The sequence below is a fragment of the Gopherus evgoodei genome, chromosome 10, assembly GCF_007399415.2.
Source record: "Gopherus evgoodei ecotype Sinaloan lineage chromosome 10, rGopEvg1_v1.p, whole genome shotgun sequence".
Taxonomy (NCBI): Eukaryota; Metazoa; Chordata; order Testudines; family Testudinidae; genus Gopherus; species Gopherus evgoodei.
The window spans coordinates 13422502-13439958 of NC_044331.1; the positions used below are offsets into that span (position 1 = coordinate 13422502).

A 17457-nucleotide genomic window follows, 5' to 3' on the forward strand; every position below is an offset into this window, starting at 1 on the left:
CCTGCAACACACTGTACTTTTCTGGTCTTTATGCTGAAAAGGGTGTCAGGCTGCCAAACATGCAGGGTGCCTTGTTGCCCTGGGGCAGAGGTCTCACTTAGGATGCAAGAGGGGCTGGTTTTAAATCTTAGACAAGCGCTTGCAGAGAGTGGAAAAAATTGCATATGTTCTGCATATTCATGTCTTTAGGTGCTCAGATACTGCAGTGGTGAGTGCTACATAAATACCTAGATAGACCCATGACTTTTCTTTTTTTTCTTTAAAGTGGCTGAGAGGTTTTTCTCTCACCATTCTTGCTTCTGCAGCCACCGTCTTTGGGCCCCATGGGTTTGCAGAGCCTATTCCTCCAAGGCCCCTCTGACTTTTGATGCCATGGACTTGAGGAGAGTCAGGTGGATCCAAGTGTAGAACAAACCACTACTGTGCTCCAGTCTGCTGCCTCCCCAGCTCTATTTTCCTCTGCAGAGAATAATGCCTGGGGAGTGGGCCTAGTGACTCCTCACATGTGTAGTCTTAAAAATCAAACCAGACAAGGCTCTAGGGCAGGGGTGAAAGTAACTTAAAGGACTTACTGGTACGCTGGAGTCCTGAGCAGAGGGCGTGGCCTAAACCAGAAGAGGTGTGGCCTCAACTGGAAGAGGCGGGGCCTTTAAATCACCTGGGGCTACCAGCTGCAGAGGTGGCTAGGAGCCCCGGGGCTCAGGGTTGAGCTCTGGCTGCCATGGAGCTCCGGGTCCTTTAGATCACCGCAGAAGCCCTGCCGCTGCTACGCTGGGGCGGCAGGGCTTGGGTGGGGATTTAAAGGGCCCTGGTGCTCCTGCCATTGCGGGATAGCGGTGGCGGGGCTCCGGCAGTGATTTAAAGGACCTGGGGCTCCCCGCTGGGGCTGGAGCTCCGAGCCTTTTAAATCCCTGCCCGAACCCGGCTGCTGGAGCTCTGGTGGTGCTTTAAAGGGCCTGGGGCTCCCTGCACCGGCTGCCGTACCTGACCATACCGGCTTACTTTCACCTCTGCTCTAGGCAAAGTCATGGGTTTTCCTGACTTTCTGCAAAGAGGTCCCTCTTAGCTCATTCTCCTTGTCCACTTCTCTCTTTCCAAGGTGCTGACTCAAATTGTTCCATGCATAGTGTGGTTCTTATCTTATCCAGAAACCTGCATACAGGCTAGAAGACTGCCTCAAAGAGTTGTGGTTCTCTCATCCCAAAGTGAACTCAGTAGCAGCCTCTTTCTATATTCTGATTTCTCTCTAGAGGACCTGACAGACCATATGGCAGAGGAGTTCTCTAAGAACCACCCTTAGGCTTGGTGGTGGTTGGATACATTAGCATCCTCCGCATCTTACTCATCTAGAACAGCTGTCTTGACAGAGACCTATATGTGGAAGTTTCCAAAACGGTCCACAGGAGTCTCTCCAGATATCTCTCCTGGCTATGAACAGCCTGAATGATAGAACACAGGACTCATTTAGGCTATGTGCTGGTATTCTGGAACCTTTGTTCTAGCTTGTTGAGCCCTCTGAGTTCATTGTGGGCATGGGAGGTGCCAGGTGCAGGGAATGTCATTAAAACACTGACCCCTAGTACTTTAAAGCACCCAGGCAGCTTTGGAAATATCCTTAACTCTATTTTCCAGGAGATCTGGGAGAAAAGACATCTCTCCCCCTTCCAGAGGCTTGCTTGTGAAAATCAGTCTGCTTCTTTGCTGTAATCTTCCTCTCCTAAGTGCAAGCCCAGCCTCTCCACCCAGTCAAGTACAGCCCTAAATAGCAGGAATATAGAAGGAACCAAGTTCCAGCCTCAACTCTTATGGCTGACAAACTCCAAGACACAGCTTTACCCTTAGACAGAGTAAGAGAGGATGTAACCAGTTCTGACTATTTCTTTCCTAGGAGGGAAGATTCCTGTTTCATACAGTGTGTGCTTGTGCTGTGCTATCACCCTGTGGTGGTTCCAAACTGGGATGTCAGACAACAAAATGCTAGTGTAGACACAGTGATAGAGAAGAGTGACACCTAGGGAGCCATTGCAACACATCTGCAGTGTATTAGTGGGTTTTCCTTAGTGCTCTCATCTAAGTTATTGACCTATCCTGGCTCTGCTTATTTCCTGAACTCTGACTAAATCACAGCCCTCTGGCTGTATTGACGTTTTAGTGGGTCCACAGGGAAAAAAACACCATGCAAATTAATAAAGGAAGATTGCATAAAGTGCCCAGGCAGCCATTCTAACTGTAGTGGGGAAGCAGATCCTTGTAGCTTCGTATATTAGACAGCAAGTCAAATCTATGAATATATGCAGGCCTGGTTAATAAATAACCCAGACACTGGTAGTTAAGAGGGAAAGACATAATTAAATCTGTCATCTGCTCTGCCTTTAAGTTGGATCCAGAGCAGTAATGCTTTACGCTAGAAAGGTAAACACTGTCATTATTCAACAATGAAACACACACAAGGCTGACATTGTTTTTCTCTCCTTTGATTTAATAATTATTTGTAACAGGTTTAATGGGCTATTAGATGGTCTCTGTTTTGTACAGTGGAACCCTGATAAAGCCCTACCCTTTATGAAGGGCCATTACTCCTTTCTTTTAATTCACGTTTGTCATGGTGCTTTGCTGAAGGTCCTTGTTTTAAATTTGCTATGGTTGTTGTATGCTTATCTCCTCTCCCAGGATATGGTTTAGCCCAAGACTATTCAAGAATGTTTCTGCTCATCAGATTACCCATGTTAAACTCTCCCTTACTGAGTTCTCCCATGTCAAATAGATAAGCCTATAGAATGGACAAGGATTTTCTCTTTGTGGACCTTTTAATCTCTTGTATGTTTAGGAGAGCCTAAACTAAAATTTTCCAGGCTGCTTAATACAGACGCCCTGGGCTAACTCCTAGCTTTAAGGTGCAGACTGAAGGATGAGGTTGGACATTGTTGTCTTGTTGCATTGTACTTTAAGAGTCTGCAGTGGGTTCTTCGTGGGTTTCTGGGTACCTCTAGGGCAGACCACCTCTCTCCCAAATCCACTCTGCTGGTTGCCCACATATTTTTGAGCTTCCTTGGACTCTGAAGGTTGTTTTTCAGGGTGTCTCAAGACTCCTATTTAGGGTTGTTTAGCTTGCAAGTTTCTCTGGAGAAGTAGACTGTTCTCTTTCATGCTATATCTTACCCTGTTAAATAAAATATGGAGTTCCTAGGGTAACACTCGTTGGCCTTGTGTACAATGGCATAATAGGATCCATCCGTACAATCCATGGTGCTGCAGCATTGTGACTGGTTGTGTATTAGGAGTCCTGTTTTTTGCCGTTATAGTTGTAGCCTCAGGTTGATGCCAGGATGGTCCTTAGTTGAGACTTCTCTGTTCCCTTTGGAGAGGCCTGAGTCTGGCGAGCTTAAATGCTCATTGTAAAATCTTTGGGTTATACACATTTGCTGGGGTGATTTTGGGGTTATCACTTAATGTAATAAAACATTTAGAAATGGGAGTGATAACTCTTGTTAATGGGCCTCGCTGTCCTGGCGATAGGCAGTACATAAACTAATACATACATTGTAGAGTATATGTTAGGGGAACCTTGAATGCTCCTTCCTGTTGAGTTCTCTTCTGACTTTTGCAGCTCTATCTCTTCCACTGGGAGTTCTCGTCAAAAGCATTTAAGGGGCCATCAATGAAATGTCTGCTCTGGCTCAGCAGCTGCTTCCCAAAGGAGGCAGTGGAAGAATTCCCTCATTCCTCTTCATATGTATTTTCTTTGGAAGACCTATAGCTCTGTGCTTTGTCTTTAGCTGTCTGTGCACCTCCTCAGCTAAGTCCCAAGCAATTAACTACTCTAATACTCTATCTACACTATTTTAAAGGCATTCACTTGAAATCTTCCTGGCCATGCATCTGTGGTGTGGACAGGAATAAATAATTTCTAGACCTCCTCCTTACTATCCTCTCCTCCTAACTGCAAAGGTTTTAGAAAGCTCTACTGGTTACGCAAAGAAAAACTAAAATTGAACGGAGTCTCTCCTTACCATGAATCCAACAGAGGCTGGATGCGTCTTGGAAAAGACATAGTAGAAAATTATATTTTTGCCCTTAATGCAGGGTAGGATGCATGTTGGCCAAAGGTTCTATTGTTTTATGGTTAACATGTTGTTGTGTTGTTGCAGCTGGTGATCTTTTTATTTTGCTGAGGCAGATGGAGGATTTCCAAGTCCCATAAGCATAACCCTGGTAAAACTTAGTTGGTTTTAGGTTTGACCATTTGGGCAAGTGAGACTACCCTGTGACAGAGATGCATCCCTGAATATGGAGACTGTCTTGGCCCAAAGCATGGCAAGTGATGAGAAGCCTGAGAAAGGACAATTGTAAACTCCTGGGGGAAGGTTCTATACATGCATTTGGAGAAGGAGACTCTTGTGGCATGTGGACTTGCTTGTGTTCTTTTGTTGTTGTTGTGGCTTGTTTTGTTGTTTTATGTGGTAGAGGAGACTTTGCTGTAAGTGTTCCAGATATAGTTATGATGGATTAAAATATCTATATAAATGTAACATCACTCATATGAGGACTGTAAAGAGTCTTGCAAGAATTGCTTTATTCTAACATCAAACATGAATTTCATTAAATAAGAAATCAATATGATCCCTAAAGCTACCTGCTCTCTTGTCTTGACTGTAACATTTCTGGGTAGCATCTTCTCAGGCCCCCTTCCCTGTCTTCCTGCTACTGATTTAAAGAAACAATGCATACATAATCAATGGAGGTTGGTATTCTGATTTTTTTGGTGGTAATAGCAATCCCAAGTAGTTGCTGTGCAGTCTCCAAATACCTGCTCTAGATGCAAGCCTTTGTGTTCATGTCGCAGCCAGAGACGACCCTTGCCCACTTGTGATGAGTCATAATAAGCTGAAATGGACAGAAGTGTGTTTCCTTTTAGTTGCTCATGTAGTACTTAATTCTTTTCCCACTCTGCTTTGGCTTGGAAGAGTGCTGAGATGCTTCCTCTGTCTGACCCACTTGGCATCAGAGTGAAGATCATCTTTCTTCAGTATCAAAGTTTATACGTCTTCAGCTCATCAGTAAATTCTTAGTTTTGCAGCTGATCACTCACAGAGCTGCTATTTTTAAAACCCCGTTTCTCTCGATAGCTGGTGCATCGTATTGCCCTCAAAAACCCAAGGTAAGTACTGTTGTACTGCCTGTGTATTGGAAAGGCAGGCAGCAGCACAAATGTCGATAAGGGTACTAAAAATGGCAGGCCCATAATACTTCACTTACAGTGTCCAGATTTTTAACACATTATGCTTACACAGTCTAATGCAATTATTGTTACTATTATTTGTAGTGTGGCAGCTCCTGGGAGCTCCAGTCATGGATCAGAAATCCATTGTGCTAGGCTCTGTACAAACACAGAACAAAGACAGTCCTTGCCCCCCCCCCCCCCCCCAGAAATGACAATCTAACTATAAGACAAGAGACAACAGGTGGAAACAGATGATTACAGACGCAGATGGAGGACCACAAGGAAAATTGCTTTGCTGTGTAACTCCCCTGTCTAGATTTCATATCCACATGTGTTCAGAAGAGAAGGAGGTGGGGGTATGTACAGCAGTGGGACTGAAATGAAATGTTACTCATTTCAAAGTATGATATTGACTTTATTTCCTCCTGGATCTCATGTCAGTGACTGGTAATGTGAACAATGGTTCTGTTTTTTCTTTTATGTGGTTAAAAACACAACATTATTTTTTAAATAACTCAAACTTTGTTCAACTAGAGCCGTGGTTTTAAAACTGCGGGTTGTGACCCAGGACTGGGTCGCGGAATGGAAGGCACCTGGCTCATGGCGGCTCTGGTCAGCACTGCCAACTGGGCTATTAAGTCGCATGGGCCATTAAAAGTCCCCTGGCTAAGACAGTATCAGAGGGTAGCCGTGTTAGTCTGGATCTGTAAAAGCAGCAAAGAATCCTGTGGCACCTTATAGACTAACAGACGTTTTGGAGCATGAGCTTTCGTGGGTGAATACCCACTTCCTCAGATGCATGCATCTGAGGAAGTGGGTATTCACCCACGAAAGCTCATGCTCCAAAACGTCTGTTAGTCTATAAGGTGCCACAGGATTCTTTGCTGGCTAAGACAGGCTAGTTCCTACCTGTTGTGACACCATGCTGCGCCCCAGAAGCAGTCAGCAGCTGGCCTGGCTCTTAAGCAGGGGGGCCATTGGGCTCCATGCGCTGTCCCCACCCCGAGAACCGGCTCCACACCTGGCCTATGGGAGTGGGGGGTGGAGGGAGAATGGTGCTTGTGCATGAGAGAAGCGTGGAGCTGCTTGTTGCACCTCCACCTAGGAGCTGGACCTGCTTCTGGGGTGCAGCGTGGTCTGTGGTGCCAGGACAGGCAGGAAGCCTGCCTTAGCACCCCTGTTGCATCACTGACCAGGAGCCGCTGGAGGTCAGTCCGCACCCCATCCCTGGCCTCATCCCAGAGCCTATACCCACTGAGCTATAGTGTGTTCATGTACTGTGATGGCAAATGGTTGGCTTGCACCTGTCTTTGGCGATGCCTTATTGCAAAAGGGAAATCAACTTTTTGTCTCTTCAACAATGTTAATGTTTATGTGTGTATCACACGCTATAATAAAGCTTCACTGAGCAATTGCCTATAGTGGAATAGCTTCTGTTTTTATATAAATGCTTAATAAATACTGTATGTGGCCTTCTTAACTTTAACTTCGTCTCAGTCTCTAAAAACAAACAGAACCTGAGCTTTTTCTTTCCTTTGTCCTCCCTTGCAAATCCCACACAGTTCTGATTTCTGTCACACAGGGTTTTTTTTTTGTTGTTGTTGTTGTTGTTGTTTCAAAAGTTGTGCCTTTTGCAGGTGCTGAGCCATTCGCCTGTTCAATGTTTATGAGTATAAATGAGATCTAAGAGAACACAGAGCCACAGGCACTGTAACTGAATGTTTGCTTTATTCAAATAGAACCCTGTTAATCAGGAAAGCCTTGACTAGTGGGATGACCTGAACAAATAACAAGAGAGAGAGGATTCAGGCTTCAGCCTGTTTTCCCCTCCCCCGAACGCCTCTCTTTTATTTCAGCATCTCACACTGCACAATGTAATAACTGTTCAGTCATCTTAGGGCTTGTCTACATTACCTACTGGATCGATGGGCAGCAATGGATCCAGCAGGGGTTGATTTATCTCATCTAGTCTAGACACGATAAATCGACTGCGGAGTGCTCTCCCATTGACTCCGGTACTCTTCCAGGGCGAGAGGCGCAGATAGAGTTGACGGGAGAGCGTCAGCTGTCAACTTGCCACAGTGAAGACACCGTGGTAAATAGATCTAAGTATGTCGACTTCAGCTACGTTATTCATGTAGCTGAAGTTGCATAACTTAGATCGATTTCTCCTCCCATATATATTTATAAACTATGACTAGATTTCCCCTCTGCCTCTGCAATTCATTCTCACCGTTTGCCCTCAGCTGTTTCCCATTGCCAACATTTTGAGTGTGAGAGAATCTTGAATGCTGAGCCCAGTCCACACATGACTTATTCCGGGATTTCAAAGGTTCTGCATGCTAAGTTCTCTGTACTTCACCTGCAGGCCTGTGACCAGCCCCTCTGGCCCACAAGAAACAAGGGGTAACATCTTATTGCAAAACGAAGGCGTTACAGAATTCTATGCATATTCCTATGTATACATGGAGTTCTAGGGATGTCCCATTAGCTGTATTAATACTAAATTAAGCTAGTCAGGGAAGGTGTTATTTCAGCTGCCCCTGCAGCAGTCAGGTGCAACTGTTCCTTTTGACATAAATCCATGTCAAAGCCCTTGAAGCTAATTTTGCACTCATCCCCTTCTTAGGAAGCTCTAGAAACAAAATATAACTCTGTAAATTACCCATTTTATCCAGCTGTGTGTGTATGTTTAAATATGGAAATAAAACAATGATAACATAAAATATGCCTTTCATAAAACAAGAGGGGGTTCTCTGTCTAGGGGGCTAAGGTAGACCTGCTGTGGATGTGTTGCACTTCCATTTCTTACAAAAGTTGAGTGCCATCTCATTTTTGCCTTTCTCTGTTTCTTACTCATTTAGAGTAATGTATGTGCAACAAGTTTGTGGTGTTGGTGAGCATGTGTGTGTATTAGGGTGGGCACAGGTTACAGTTAAAAATGATAGGGTCAACAAATAGACTGAGAGCGGACCTTTAAATCAGTGCAAGTTGAGGGTGCTCGACACTTTACAGTTTCCATCCCTGAATCATTTTTGCCATCATATCTGCTCTTGAAAGAAAGTGCTCCATGTTGAAAGCTTAAAACTAGATTGCATGAAGCCCTGGAAAACATACTGTAGGGAGCCCTTAATTGGCAAAGAGAGCTGGATTAGATTAATAAATAATAGGTCTCTTCTTTGGCTGACTTTAATATCCTCACATTATCAAGAAATCGCTCTGCCATGTAGGAAAAACACGACGTTCTCTGGCATGTATATAATTTTCCTTCGGATTTGTGGGTTAGCCAGTATTGCCACACTGGGTACCGTCTTAAAAAATAAACTGAGTGTTTGCATGCACATCAGCATGTTGTTTGCACATGGATTATCTTCATTACTTATCAATGTGTGATTGTTCAAGAGCAGCTACTGAGAATGGGATGAGGAGTGTGGTGATGAGACTGTTAAAGTGGTAAGTGGAAGTGAAGGAGACAAAGCAGTATCTGTTTTAAATGAGTTCTCCTTGGGCAAATGACTTAACTGCTCTATGCCTCAGTTAACCAACTGACAAAAAGATATTTTATGTAGATTGTAGAGTGATGCAACCTTTAGTTAAAGTTGCACAAGGAATTTCTTTCTGATTTGTTTTCAGTTGCTTGCAATTGTGTCAAGGATGAATTTCAGCACTTACAACTTTTGGGCTGAAGTTAGCATGTTTGCTCATAGCCTAGAGGTGACTGTTTTTGGAAAGTTTGAAGAATTAACAGTTGGGGTGTTTGAGAATGATGAGTATTGGAAGGATAATTTTGCCATTTAAGAAAAAAAAAGTTCTTGACTATCAGCAAGTAGTGATAGAAACTTGAAATGTAATAGTCGGTGTTTCCCAAACTTGGGACGTCTCTCAGCTCGTGCTGCTTCCAGCAGCTCCCATTGGCCTGGAGCAGCGAACTGCGGCCAGTGGGAGCCGTGATCGGCCGAACCTGCGAACGCGGCAGGTAAACAAACTGGCCCGGCCTGCCAGGGGTTTTCCCTAAACAAGCGGCACCTCAAGTTTGGGAAACACTGTAATAGAGAGAGAGTCCCCAGACTGCAATATGCACCTCATTGTTCCTTTGAAAATCTGTTTGATTTATAAGGATTTTAAAAAAGCACTCTTCATATACATGCTGTTTCTACATCATAGGATGAATTAATTATCTCTTGGTGTTCCATTGACACTATACAGGCACGTTTAACATATGTGTAAGCTTGATAGATGTTTGCCTTATTTCATACAATATGTAATGGTGAATTTTGAAGTGGAAAGTTAAGCGCAGGGGTGGGGACCATTCTGCTAGTGCCAGGCAGAGTTGTGCATGATACGGAATTTTTGATTTATTTTAAAAATACTAGGAAATTACTTTATAAAACCTACTTTAAAAGGATATTAAAGTTACGATGTGTAGCCTTAAAGTCTGGAACTGCCAGTAATAGTCACTCATGCAGACTTATTGTTGAAACCTGTGTGTGTGTATAAAAAGTGATGCATTCTTTAATTACATAACTGTATACTACTTTTTATGTAGGATATCTGCCTACGTCAGCACACAGTTTGGAGGGTGAATAAGGCAGGACTCATGGAAACTGCTTCATTCATACTGAGATTAGTTCGTGTGCTTTTTGTAAGACCTAGGGCCACACATCAAACAATTAGTTTATAACTAAATATTGAACAGCAATTCAGTGAGCGTGATGCAGCCGGGCTACCGGATGAGGCTGGGACTCTTCTGGGATTAGGAAAGGGGAAATATGTAATCAGACTGTACCAAAAGATACACACCCTTAATTTACGTTTTTATTGAGCAACTTAAATGAAAAGTGATATAGAAGTGTAAAGTATGTTAATTGCACATACATCTTTTCTCTCTCGCTTGCAAACTCTCACCACCTGAAATTCACTGTTCAACCCCTTGGCTCCGTCATGCACATTCCGCCTTATCCCAGTCCTCTTCCCACCTACTCAGTCACCACTCCATTTGTTCACCATTCTCCTTCTATAACAGTTGCCCTTTGTTTTTCTTTCTCATTCCAAGTTAATCAATCCTCTTTTCTCTTCCCTTGCAATTTCAGTTGTTGTCTTTCCTGTCCTACCAATGCTTGTTCTCTTCAGCAGCAGCTCTTTAAGGCATACAATGGCCTTCTCAATCCCTCTGACCCAGTTGGGCCTCCCCACAGAATCAATGACCACTCATGGAGAATAGCAGTGGTCTCTATATGCTAGTCAGGCCTCCGGTCATCTCCTGGTGGCAGGCACCTCCCATCTCCACTTCCAGGGTTGTTTCCTCAGGCCCTGCAGAAAGGCTGGGAGTTCTGCTTTACCTCTTTCCTCATTTAGAGATGTGGCTGCAGGAAATTTTGAGCCCTCCCTGGAACGGGACAGGCACTGGGTCTGTTCTGTTCCACTCCCTAGCCCTGAGGAAGGGGGTTCACTGGAGCTGGATAGGAGGAGGCAGCAGCCTTTAGGGCTGGCTGTGGGAGGATGCCTCAAGGCAGGAGTGTTGTGGGCCTAACCTTGTCTGGGGATAAGGTGAGAGTGTGTGTTGCACAGGTAAAGGGATACAGGGAGGGGAGGATTCAGCAGGAGCTGGTCTGTGACTTGAGGCCTATTGTGTGGTGCTCCCTCTACAGGCCTAATAGTGTAACAATTGCTTTTCAGGACCTGGCTGGTTTGGTTTAGTCCGCACACAGTTTGTTATAAGGGTTCTCCCCTCCCCCAGTCATTAGTGCTAGACAATTTAACTCAAACATCAGTAATCTGCAGAAGTTGATCACAGTGGTTGCACTTACCTGCGAACATTTTCTAGTTGCCCTGGGCGAGCTGATGAGTAGGATTTTAAAAGGCTGTAGTCTCTTATTGCCTGCACTTAAAAAATAACAGTGGGCATTCTCACGAGAGAGGTGTTATCATCAAATCTTTTACTCTGGTTAAAGCTGGCTGGCTCAAAACCCTCTGCCATAACCAAACTGAAACCTCCTGGTGCCGCTGTCTAGTGCCAGTGACACCGTCTCTGGTTTGTGACAAAGATGTTAGTCTAAATCATCCTTTGAAAAAGAAAAGGATCATATAACTTGATCTCACTTTCCCCCACTCGGCTGAGTCTGTCATTCTGGCCTGAGTAAAGTGAGGAATTTAATTGGCTCTGCTAGTGTCACACTCTTTGAACTAAATGAAATGGAATAGAGCTGGGTTACAGAGCACGGGGTTTTTCTTCTCAAGCTGACAGAGATTGGTGTATCAATGAAAATATGCATGAATAGTCTCCAGCAGGTTCCTGTGTACTCCAGTTCAGCTTGCCTGTATCACAGAGTGACTAAAAGGAATCTAGCTACATAGTAATTCTTTCAGCCCCCCTAGCAGTCAGTGGGCGGTGGTGAGGTATTTGTGAGTTGTGATGTAGTGCCAGCTATTTATTCTAGTATGTCTCATTCCTGGATATTTATGCTGTAAAGTACATTCAGAGCTGCACTTTATCTTGGGCTAGATGCTTGTTCCATTCACTAAGAAAAAAATAGTGTTGATAATGCTGGAACACTTTCATGAATTTCGGTGTGTGAAAATAAAATAATGAGGAATGTTCGAGTGTCAGTTGGGTTGGCTCTCTAACATGCGTGGTGGTGGTTGGTTTTGTTCCCCTCACAAGGGGAAGAGGGGGCAGAGTTGGTAGCACAATTACTGTAGCACTAGTTCAGATATTGTTAAATGCCCTTCTACTGTGATTATCCAGGAGTTCATGTTAATTCCAGCTCAATGTCCCCAAGATGTTTAGGGTCTACTCATAAAATGAAATTTTTTTTTACAAGAGGATCCAGGGTTGAGTTTTTGACCCTAATGAGAATTGTTGGAGAACTGATGGGTCAAACTCTGAGCTAAGTGCCCTGAAGGGGTCCAGTGAGCTTATGTCCTTCCCAGAGTTCTTGAGTGGCAACAGGTTTCATGAACTCCTTCCTCAGCAGCTAGGATTCTGGTTTTAGATACTTTCTGTGCTTACTCTTGGCACTCGCTTGCAGGTATTGTCTTTTGCCAATGTTCTTTACAGTGGAATGCCAGTTGTCTTTCCTTCAGTTTTTTTTTACCTTTGGTATGTGAAGAATATCACTCAACAAACTAAACAAAACAAACATGGGTAGCCCATTAAATTCGGTGCTTTCCTGCTTTGAGACGGATCTTACAGACAGCTATATCAGCTTCAGGAGGAGGTTATGAGATATCTCCCTGTGCTACTGCCACCTCCCACCTTCCATGATGTTGCCTGCTTCAGTTCACCGTCACTGGCTGTAGCTGAATCTTTGCCATTTATGCCTATTTAAGAAGTTAATTTTTCTAAAAGCCATTGAGCTCCTTGGCACAGTGCGGTAGCCTTGACTACGGGTGTATAAAACAGCATTCTAAAAACCAAGTGTGGAATGATAAAGAAAAATGTGTGCTGCTGTTTGTTTACTTGCTAGTTTACAGGATCCTGGGATACATTTTGTGAGCTGGTAACAATTTCTGTTTAATCACTAGCTCAGAGACCTACAGAAGAGCTCTGGGAAGCACCTGTTCCTTCCCGCAACAGAAGTTGGTCCAGTAAAAGATATTACCTCACCTACCTTGTCTCTCTAGCTCTGTGATAACATTCAAGTATTTTTGTACTAAAACATATTGCTTGAGTCGTTTCAATGGGTGACTCTGTAAAATCACAGCCCTTCTTTACACACACACTGTCCTTGTCCTAATTAACAAACCAGTTAGTTAAGTCATGTTAAACAAAACACATGATGTTTAAAAGGAAGAAGCGAATTAGTGTAAGGTTAACGTTACTAGTGCATACTTGAAAAGCATCTACGAATTGGATCCCTCTTCTTAAGTCTGTGTCCTGGGCAGGTTGAAGCGGGTGCTAGGTATGATGACCTTATAATTAAGTGCACAAAGGTAAAGGGGACACATTGGCATATTGTAATTATGGGACTCACTCTGACATGATCTTTGGCATTGAATCTCTCCCTGTTATGTAAAGGCTTTAACTCTTTTTGTGCACTTTTCCAGGGCTAATTTAATCTTGGGGCTGAGTTCATCCATGGTGTAATCCCATTGAAGTTACTTCAGGTATGAATTTGGCCCTTGATCCCATTGCCATAGTAATAGTACTGCATTAAAACCGTTTGCAGGCTGGCGGTTCCAGAGTTCCTCTACAGAAGTGCTGCTGTTTTCCATAAACAATCATTATTTCATCTCGCTTATATTCCCCCCTCCCCCTAAAAAAACCCCATCCTAAATGCCAGTGAAAGGGTTAATAGGAGCAGCTGCATTCCTAAGATGGATCTTGTCTTGGGAGACTGCCAGTGTCTGTCTGCTCCTTTCCCATATGCAATACAATACTTGAACTACTTGAGGAATTTGGATATGTGCAGTGTGACACCATAGTTTTGCATCTGTGCCTTGCACTTTGAGCAGGGCTTGTTGCCAGGTGAAGAGTCCTCTTCTTTTCACACAAGCATGGAAATGAGTCCTGTCACTGTCAGGGATTACTTGAGCATACAGACACATGTTCTTTAGCATTACCTGTGCTTCAGCAGGTTTGCAGTAACTGCTCCTAAGGATAGCTGTACAGAAATGTGTGTTCTTGCATGGAAGCCTTTAGCTTTTATGATTAATGTTTTGAGCTACTGTGGCAATTATGGCTTGCAGGAGCTATGGCCTATGTGTTCTTGAATAAAAACATAAAGTGAAGGAACTTGCCCAGGCAAGAAGTTGGTCTTATTGCACAAGGCCCATCTGCCTATAGCCCAGGGCTTGGAAGAAATACATTCAGGTTAGAGTTGGTGCTGCTAAATGATAATTGAATCTGGGTTTTTTGTGTGTGCGCGCATGCTAGAGTTAGGCCAATGAGAGTTTTCAGTGTGGGTGACAGTGTGATTTTAATAGCAAGGGGAATAGCTTTTGTATAGCTAGAGAACAAGAGAGGCACCAGTAGATGCTACTGTAAAACAAATAGTAAATGCTAATGGCGAGGAGATGAACTATACTTGTAATGCCTGCACTGGGACTACATGTGATGCAATTCATCTTGCCTTTCACCAAAAAATCCAAACCAACCAACCAGCCAAAGAAACAAAAAACGGTCTCAGTTCACCAGGCCAGCAAACTGCCATTCATAAGATCCAACATCAGCTGTAACTCCACCTGCCTGAGTTGCAATTATGGATGGTGTGGGATGGGGAAAAGAGTTCAACCAAATGACGATCTAGGGTAAGTCTCACTGAAAGTCAGTGGGCCGTAGGTTCCCAAGTCACATAGGTGCTTTTGAAAATGTTACTCATAATTTGAAACTTGGCCTTTTGTTTATACTGAACCAAAGCTCAGTGTGCAGGACCAGATGAGTTATTAATGCTCTTTTCTGCCACCCCTGTTAGCTGCCAGGGTCCCAGTTTGCTACTGTGGCATATCCTTTCCTAGCCTTCCTGCTAGCATGCTCGAGGGCATCCCAGAATAGCTGGGCTCTTCCTGGGATATGACTCAGTTTCTCTGATGCATTTATTTACTGCACAAATCCTTTGTGTGTTTTTTTTTTCTGTCATACTTTAGTAAGTAAAGTTCTTGCAAATTGAACAATTTAATCCTAGATGTTTATTCCATCCAGTGAAACGTGCTATGCAGTACCACACATGTCCTTAAAGGCCCCTTCCAAAGCAAATGGTTCACATTTTCCACCCATTTCCCTCGAAATTATTCCTATATACTTGAGCATAGAAAGTGCTAGAGAATTTGCATCAAATATACGTGAGAATTTTCTCTTTTCTTTAGGAGGGAGTCTCTCCCCCATCCCCCCAACTGCCTTTTAGCTGTAAGACTTCTACCAGAACATGGTGTACCTGAGAACAAAGGCCCAGGCTTGCTGCTGCAGTTAATAATCCCCATGGTGAAGTGGAACTATTTCTCTTCCCTTAGTCAACAAGGTGATCAAAGCATTATGCTAGTTTTATAGAGGAGGAGATGGCTGAGAGAGTTACCTGTTGCTGGGACCTTTGAGAAACATTAAAACAAAGCAGTCTGTTTCTCAGCTTCCTTACTTCAGGGGAAACAGCATAAAGGGTCTTTCTCAAGGTGGGTTAGAAATTAACACAGCAGCTGGATTCAGTCCAGAGGGTTCTCTTTGCAGGTGCCCTAAGCATTAAGTTATTCTGGCTCTACAGACCTCTATTTTTTCTCACTCACGCTCCATGTACTCCCTTCAAAGGGTCTCCTGAGCCAGGAATAGTGGCTGCCTGCTGCCCACTGCTCTTGCTAGAAGGGTAATGCCTGCTGCCTCCATTACTTCTCTCTCAGCTTGCTTGGCACGGGGCTTTTTTGCCTGCAGGCTGCCTTTGTAGGCCGACGACATGATGTAGTGTGGGAACGGCTTCTCATTGACAATATCCCCCAGCTTGTGATAAAGATGAGCCCTGAGACATGCTTATTTAGACCACAGTCCAAATCGCTCTCACGCTCCCTCCTATCTTATGTTTACCAGATTGGCTCTAAGCAGTGTAACAAGGCTTGTGTTTGGATTGGTTTAGTTTACAGGGAATGTAGAGGTCCTTTATCAGTCATAATGGGTTAAGACGGAGGAATATTTTCAGATTTTCTCTCCATAGCACAGGTTATGTTTTTGTCAGGATAATTTCCTTGGGACATGCGAGGCCATGGAATCATCTCAGTGTGAACTGCATTTACACACAAACATACTCAAACATCCACTATATTCCCCACAAAACCACATCACTGGGAAGGCTCAGCACGGTGGACTTGGGATCTCTGGTCCTATACATAGTAGCACAATTTGCATAGCTCTCCCTTCTCCTTTTCTCCTCTTAACCCAATTGAGGTTGTCTGGAGTGTACCCTGTAGAATTCTGCTGTGTGACAAATGGTCATCTCCACATTTTCCTAACAAGAGTGGCCTGCAGAATATATAGATCCCAGCATGCAACATTGCCTCTAGATCTGAGTGGAGATTAATTATGGGCTGCTGTGGTTTGCTCCATTATATGTGTATTGGTATAGCTCACATGCTCCTAACGTATGTGCTTCTTGGATGGACGCAGTCTGCACACCGCTGTTGTTAGCTGAACAAGTGTTTTTTTTTGTCTAACCGTTTCAGAAAGGCTTCTGTTTGGGTATGTGTCCTCCTTCCTGAGTCAGTAACTTTGTGTGGAGGCATATTAGGACTATGCAATAAAAAAACACATGCTTATAATCAAAAGAAGAATGAATTTGCATTCTTCTCCAGTGCTTTTATGTGGGCCCATTGGCTCATGACTCTGAGGCTGCAACATAGGCACCCAAGCCAGAAATGTATCTGCATTTTTCTATGTCACATGCTGCCCTGCCAGGACTTTTAATAGCAACTGTTGGAAAAAGAGAGGAGAATAATACAATCTACCTTACCACTAGGATGGATTTGATTTAAATCAAATTGATTTAAATCACTAGTCAGGAAGACTCAAATTAATCATGGATTTCTGCATAAGAGTGCATTCTTGTTGGTTGTTATAACCTTAATACATATTCTTCACAACTCAGAGATAGATGTAGGGTTCATTTTTAGAAGGTACACACTATATATTTTTAAAGTGATTTATTTTGAAAAGTTTTCAGATTAGTTTTACAGCTATATCAGAAAATGAATGATTGGTTATTTCATTTACCAAAGGTAATTGAAGCAGATATTTATGAAGTCATTGGGAGGTGAACTATCTCTAATTCAATATGATAATCATTAATATTTGGAGGATTTTCTTGCCATGCTGTATTAGGAGGAGAACGTCACCAGACAGGTATTTAAATGATTTTATTTAACTAAAACAACCAACTTATATATTCTGGAATTTTTTCTTCAACAGCAAACATATAATTTTTTAACAAAACAAGCATATGAATTTTTGAATTTTGTTAAACATTCAAGTTTTTTAAAATCAGGTTTGTTTTTGTTAAAATTGTTTTTAACTAAAACAACCAAAAATTAAATTGACTGTGTCAGCCAGGTCAACGTGAGAAATTTAAAATATTGGCTAACTCAGTCATCTTTACCTTCATTTTCTTGTTTGTTCATAATCTGGAAACGAAAAACAAGCTTTACTGCTTTTTGAGGTTCCAAATGATTTCTCAATTTGGAATGAATTAGTCCAAAGGAAGAAAATATTCTCCTACACCGGCAGAAGAAGCTACTGCTGTTAAAAGTGAGATTATCACTTCAAC

General features: G+C 43.1%; 1 protein-coding gene across 9 annotated transcripts in view; it reads left to right on the forward strand.

The window, feature by feature from the left end:
* Positions 1-17457, forward strand: part of AKAP13 (A-kinase anchoring protein 13) — a 332046-nt gene that overhangs the window by 25448 nt on the left and 289141 nt on the right. The window lies entirely within an intron of this gene.